A 7917-nucleotide genomic window follows, 5' to 3' on the forward strand; every position below is an offset into this window, starting at 1 on the left:
GTTTCCAATGTAAATTTCCACCTTTATATAGTGTAAAAAGACATCCTGAAGCCTGGGCAGTCATTAATTTGATTGTCCAATATTTCCCTTATGAGATAATGCCTCTCATAGCAAATGTGTACAGCGCGAGCTGAAAATGCATTTACAGCACTAAAAAAACAAACTTTTATAACAGCTAAACCAAACGTTTCCAATGTAAATTTCCACCTTTATATAGTGTAGAAAGGCATCCTGAAGCCTGGAAAGTCATTAATTTGATTGTCCAGTATTTCCTTCATGAGATATTGCAACACTTAGAAAAAGTGTACAGCGCCAGCAGACAATGAATTTTCAGCACTAAAAAAAACGAAACTTCATTAACAGCTAAACCAAACGTTTCCAATGTAAATTTCCACCTTTATATAGTGTAGAAAGGCATCCTGAAGCCTGGAAAGTCATTAATTTGATTGTCCAGTATTTCCTTCATGAGATATTGCAACACTTAGAAAAAGTGTACAGCGCCAGCAGACAATGAATTTTCAGCACTAAAAAAACGAAACTTCATTAACAGCTAAACCAAACGTTTCCAATGTAAATTTCCACATTTATAGAGTGTAAAAAGGCATCCTGAAGCCTGGGAAGTCATTAATTTGATTGTCCAGTATTTCCCTTATGAGATAATGCCTCACATAGCAAATGTGTACAGTGCGAGCTGAAAATGCATTTTCAGCACTAAAAAACCAAACTTTTATAACAGCTAAACCAAACGTTTCCAATGTAAATTTCCACCTTTATATAGTGTAAAAAGACATCCTGAAGCCTGGGCAGTCATTAATTTGATTGTCCAATATTTCCCTTATGAGATAATGCCTCTCATAGCAAATGTGTACAGCGCGAGCTGAAAATGCATTTACAGCACTAAAAAACCAAACTTTTATAACAGCTAAACCAAACGTTTCCAATGTAAATTTCCACCTTTATATAGTGTAAAAAGGCATCCTGAAGCCTGGAAAGTCTTTAATTTGATTGTCCAGTATTTCCTTCATGAGATATTGCAACACTTAGAAAAAGTGTACAGCGCCAGCAGACAATGAATTTCCAGCACTAAAAAAACGAAACTTCATTAACAGCTAAACTAAACGTTTCCAATGTAAATTTCCACCTTTATATAGTGTAAAAAGACATCCTGAAGCCTGGGCAGTCATTAATTTGATTGTCCAATATTTCCCTTATGAGATAATGCCTCTCATAGCAAATGTGTACAGCGCGAGCTGAAAATGCATTTACAGCACTAAAAAACCAAACTTTTATAACAGCTAAACCAAACGTTTCCAATGTAAATTTCCACCTTTATATAGTGTAGAAAGGCATCCTGAAGCCTGGAAAGTCATTAATTTGATTGTCCAGTATTTCCTTCATGAGATATTGCAACACTTAGAAAAAGTGTACAGCGCCAGCAGACAATGAATTTTCAGCACTAAAAAAACGAAACTTCATTAACAGCTAAACCAAACGTTTCCAATGTAAATTTCCACATTTATAGAGTGTAAAAAGGCATCCTGAAGCCTGGGAAGTCATTAATTTGATTGTCCAGTATTTCCCTTATGAGATAATGCCTCACATAGCAAATGTGTACAGTGCGAGCTGAAAATGCATTTTCAGCACTAAAAAACCAAACTTTTATAACAGCTAAACCAAACGTTTCCAATGTAAATTTCCACCTTTATATAGTGTAAAAAGACATCCTGAAGCCTGGGCAGTCATTAATTTGATTGTCCAGTATTTCCCTTATGAGATAATGCCTCACATAGCAAATGTGTACAGCGCGAGCTGAAAATGCATTTACAGCACTAAAAAAACAAACTTTTATAACAGCTAAACCAAACGTTTCCAATGTAAATTTCCACATTTATAGAGTGTAAAAATGCATCCTGAAGCCTGGGAAGTCATTAATTTGATTGTCCAGTATTTCCCTTATGAGATAATGCCTCACATAGCAAATGTGTACAGTGCGAGCTGAAAATGCATTTACAGCACTAAAAAAACAAACTATTTATAACAGCTAAACCAAACGTTTCCAATGTAAATTTCCACCTTTATATAGTGTAGAAAGGCATCTGAAGCCTGGAAAGTCATTAATTTGATTGTCCAGTATTTCCTTCATGAGATATTGCAACACTTAGAAAAAGTGTACAGCGCCAGCAGACAATGAATTTTCAGCACTAAAAAAACGAAACTTCATTAACAGCTAAACTAAACGTTTCCAATGTAAATGTCCACCTTTATATAGTGTAAAAAGACATCCTGAAGCCTGGGCAGCCATTAATTTGATTGTCCAATGTTTCCCTTATGAGATAATGCCTCTCATAGCAAATGTGTACAGCGCGAGCTGAAAATGCATTTACAGCACTAAAAAAACAAACTTTTATAACAGCTAAACCAAACGTTTCCAATGTAAATTTCCACCTTTATATAGTGTAAAAAGACATCCTGAAGCCTGGGCAGTCATTAATTTGATTGTCCAATATTTCCCTTATGAGATAATGCCTCTCATAGCAAATGTGTACAGCGCCAGCAGACAATGAATTTTCAGCACTAAAAAAAACGAAACTTCATTAAAGCTAAACCAAACGTTTCCAATGTAAATTTCCACCTTTATATAGTGTAGAAAGGCATCCTGAAGCCTGGAAAGTCATTAATTTGATTGTCCAGTATTTCCTTCATGAGATATTGCAACACTTAGAAAAAGTGTACAGCGCCAGCAGACAATGAATTTTCAGCACTAAAAAAACGAAACTTCATTAACAGCTAAACCAAACGTTTCCAATGTAAATTTCCACATTTATAGAGTGTAAAAAGGCATCCTGAAGCCTGGGAAGTCATTAATTTGATTGTCCAGTATTTCCCTTATGAGATAATGCCTCACATAGCAAATGTGTACAGTGCGAGCTGAAAATGCATTTTCAGCACTAAAAAACCAAACTTTTATAACAGCTAAACCAAACGTTTCCAATGTAAATTTCCACCTTTATATAGTGTAAAAAGACATCCTGAAGCCTGGGCAGTCATTAATTTGATTGTCCAATATTTCCCTTATGAGATAATGCCTCTCATAGCAAATGTGTACAGCGCGAGCTGAAAATGCATTTACAGCACTAAAAAACCAAACTTTTATAACAGCTAAACCAAACGTTTCAAATGTAAATTTCCACCTTTATATAGTGTAAAAAGACATCCTGAAGCCTGGGCAGTCATTAATTTGATTGTCCAGTATTTCCCTTATGAGATAATGCCTCACATAGCAAATGTGGACAGTGCGAGCTGAAAATGCATTTTCAGCACTAAAAAAACCAAACTTTTATAACAGCTAAACCAAACGTTTCCAATGTAAATTTCCACCTTTATATAGTGTAAAAAGACATCCTGAAGCCTGGGCAGTCATTAATTTGATTGTCCAATATTTCCCTTATGAGATAATGCCTCTCATAGCAAATGTGTACAGCGCGAGCTGAAAATGCATTTACAGCACTAAAAAACCAAACTTTTATAACAGCTAAACCAAACGTTTCCAATGTACATTTCCACCTTTATATAGTGTAGAAAGGCATCCTGAAGCCTGGAAAGTCATTAATTTGATTGTCCAGTATTTCCTTCATGAGATATTGCAACACTTAGAAAAAGTGTACAGCGCCAGCAGACAATGAATTTTCAGCACTAAAAAAACGAAACTTCATTAACAGCTAAACTAAACGTTTCCAATGTAAATTTCCACCCTTATATAGTGTAAAAAGACATCCTGAAGCCTGGGCAGTCATTAATTTGATTGTCCAATATTTCCCTTATGAGATAATGCCTCTCATAGCAAATGTGTACAGCGCGAGCTGAAAATGCATTTACAGCACTAAAAAACCAAACTTTTATAACAGCTAAACCAAACGTTTCCAATGTAAATTTCCACCTTTATATAGTGTAGAAAGGCATCCTGAAGCCTGGAAAGTCATTAATTTGATTGTCCAGTATTTCCTTCATGAGATATTGCAACACTTAGAAAAAGTGTACAGCGCCAGCAGACAATGAATTTTCAGCACTAAAAAAACGAAACTTCATTAACAGCTAAACCAAACGTTTCCAATGTAATTTTCCACATTTATAGAGTGTAAAAAGGCATCCTGAAGCCTGGGAAGTCATTAATTTGATTGTCCAGTATTTCCCTTATGAGATAATGCCTCACATAGCAAATGTGTACAGTGCGAGCTGAAAATGCATTTACAGCACTAAAAAAACAAACTATTTATAACAGCTAAACCAAACGTTTCCAATGTAAATTTCCACCTTTATATAGTGTAGAAAGGCATCCTGAAGCCTGGAAAGTCATTAATTTGATTGTCCAGTATTTCCTTCATGAGATATTGCAACACTTAGAAAAAGTGTACAGCGCCAGCAGACAATGAATTTTCAGCACTAAAAAAACGAAACTTCATTAACAGCTAAACTAAACGTTTCCAATGTAAATTTCCACCTTTATATAGTGTAAAAATACATCCTGAAGCCTGGGCAGCCATTAATTTGATTGTCCAATATTTCCCTTATGAGATAATGCCTCTCATAGCAAATGTGTACAGCGCGAGCTGAAAATGCATTTACAGCACTAAAAAAACAAACTTTTATAACAGCTAAACCAAACGTTTCCAATGTAAATTTCCACCTTTATATAGTGTAAAAAGACACCCTGAAGCCTGGGCAGTCATTAATTTGATTGTCCAATATTTCCCTTATGAGATAATGCCTCTCATAGCAAATGTGTACAGCGCGAGCTGAAAATGCATTTACAGCACTAAAAAAACAAACTTTTATAACAGCTAAACCAAACGTTTCCAATGTAAATTTCCACCTTTATATAGTGTAGAAAGGCATCCTGAAGCCTGGAAAGTCATTAATTTGATTGTCCAGTATTTCCTTCATGAGATATTGCAACACTTAGAAAAAGTGTACAGCGCCAGCAGACAATGAATTTTCAGCACTAAAAAAAACGAAACTTCATTAACAGCTAAACCAAACGTTTCCAATGTAAATTTCCACCTTTATATAGTGTAGAAAGGCATCCTGAAGCCTGGAAAGTCATTAATTTGATTGTCCAGTATTTCCTTCATGAGATATTGCAACACTTAGAAAAAGTGTACAGCGCCAGCAGACAATGAATTTTCAGCACTAAAAAAACGAAACTTCATTAACAGCTAAACCAAACGTTTCCAATGTAAATTTCCACATTTATAGAGTGTAAAAAGGCATCCTGAAGCCTGGGAAGTCATTAATTTGATTGTCCAGTATTTCCCTTAGGAGATAATGCCTCACATAGCAAATGTGTACAGTGCGAGCTGAAAATGCATTTTCAGCACTAAAAAAACAAACTTTTATAACAGCTAAACCAAACGTTTCCAATGTAAATTTCCACCTTTATATAGTGTAAAAAGACATCCTGAAGCCTGGGCAGTCATTAATTTGATTGTCCAATATTTCCCTTATGAGATAATGCCTCTCATAGCAAATGTGTACAGCGCGAGCTGAAAATGCATTTACAGCAATTAAAAACAAACTTTTATAACAGCTAAACCAAACGTTTCAAATGTAAATTTCCACCTTTATATAGTGTAGAAAGGCATCCTGAAGCCTGGAAAGTCATTAATTTGATTGTCCAGTATTTCCTTCATGAGATATTGCAACACTTAGAAAAAGTGTACAGCGCCAGCAGACAATGAATTTTCAGCACTAAAAAAACGAAACTTCATTAACAGCTAAACCAAACGTTTCCAATGTAAATTTCCACATTTATAGTGTAAAAAGGCATCCTGAAGCCTGGGCAGTCATTAATTTGATTGTCCAGTATTTCCCTTATGAGATAATGCCTCACATAGCAAATGTGTACAGTGCGAGCTGAAAATGCATTTTCAGCACTAAAAAAACCAAACTTTTATAACAGCTAAACCAAACGTTTCCAATGTAAATTTCCACCTTTATATAGTGTAAAAAGACATCCTGAAGCCTGGGCAGTCATTAATTTGATTATCCAGTATTTCCCTTATGAGATAATGCCTCACATAGCAAATGTGTACAGTGCGAGCTGAAAATGCATTTTCAGCACTAAAAAAAACAAACTTTTATAACAGCTAAACCAAACGTTTCCAATGTAAATTTCCACCTTTATATAGTGTAGAAAGGCATCCTGAAGCCTGGAAAGTCATTAATTTGATTGTCAAGTATTTCCTTCATGAGATATTGCAACACTTAGAAAAAGTGTACAGCGCCAGCAGACAATGAATTTTCAGCACTAAAAAAACGAAACTTCATTAACAGCTAAACCAAACGTTTCCAATGTAAATTTCCACATTTATAGAGTGTAAAAAGGCATCCTGAAGCCTGGGAAGTCATTAATTTGATTGTCCAGTATTTCCCTTATGAGATAATGCCTCACATAGCAAATGTGTACAGTGCGAGCTGAAAATGCATTTACAGCACTAAAAAAACAAACTTTTATAACAGCTAAACGAAACGTTTCCAATGTAAATTTCCACCTTTATATAGTGTAGAAAGGCATCCTGAAGCCTGGAAAGTCATTAATTTGATTGTCCAGTATTTCCTTCATGAGATATTGCAACACTTAGAAAAAGTGTACAGCGCCAGCAGACAATGAATTTTCAGCACTAAATAAACGAAACTTCATTAACAGCTAAAGTAAACGTTTCCAATGTAAATTTCCACCTTTATATAGTGTAAAAAGACATCCTGAAGCCTGGGCAGTCATTAATTTGATTGTCCAATATTTCCCTTATGAGATAATGCCTCTCATAGCAAATGTGTACAGTGCGAGCTGAAAATGCATTTACAGCACTAAAAAAACAAACTTTTATAACAGCTAAACCAAACGTTTCCAATGTAAATTTCCACCTTTATATAGTGTAAAAAGACATCCTGAAGCCTGGGCAGTCATTAATTTGATTGTCCAATATTTCCCTTATGAGATAATGCCTCTCATAGCAAATGTGTACAGCGCGAGCTGAAAATGCATTTACAGCACTAAAAAACCAAACTTTTATAACAGCTAAACCAAACGTTTCCAATGTAAATTTCCACCTTTATATAGTGTAGAAAGGCATCCTGAAGCCTGGAAAGTCATTAATTTGATTGTCCAGTATTTCCTTCATGAGATATTGCAACACTTAGAAAAAGTGTACAGCGCCAGCAGACAATGAATTTTCAGCACTAAAAAAAACGAAACTTCATTAACAGCTAAACCAAACGTTTCCAATGTAAATTTCCACATTTATAGAGTGTAAAAAGGCATCCTGAAGCCTGGGAAGTCATTAATTTGATTGTCCAGTATTTCCCTTATGAGATAATGCCTCACATAGCAAATGTGTACAGTGCGAGCTGAAAATGCATTTACAGCACTAAAAAAACAAACTTTTATAACAGCTAAACCAAACGTTTCCAATGTAAATTTCCACCTTTATATAGTGTAGAAAGGCATCCTGAAGCCTGGAAAGTCATTAATTTGATTGTCCAGTATTTCCTTCATGAGATATTGCAACACTTAGAAAAAGTGTACAGCGCCAGCAGACAATGAATTTTCAGCACTAAATAAACGAAACTTCATTAACAGCTAAAGTAAACGTTTCCAATGTAAATTTCCACCTTTATATAGTGTAAAAAGACATCCTGAAGCCTGGGCAGTCATTAATTTGATTGTCCAATATTTCCCTTATGAGATAATGCCTCTCATAGCAAATGTGTACAGTGCGAGCTGAAAATGCATTTACAGCACTAAAAAAACAAACTTTTATAACAGCTAAACCAAACGTTTCCAATGTAAATTTCCACCTTTATATAGTGTAAAAAGACATCCTGAAGCCTGGGCAGTCATTAATTTGATTGTCCAATATT

This window comes from Idiotropiscis lumnitzeri, unplaced genomic scaffold, assembly GCF_059441095.1.
Source record: "Idiotropiscis lumnitzeri isolate Australia: NSW breed Sydney's pygmy pipehorse unplaced genomic scaffold, RoL_Ilum_1.0 HiC_scaffold_119, whole genome shotgun sequence".
NCBI lineage: Eukaryota > Metazoa > Chordata > Actinopteri > Syngnathiformes > Syngnathidae > Idiotropiscis > Idiotropiscis lumnitzeri.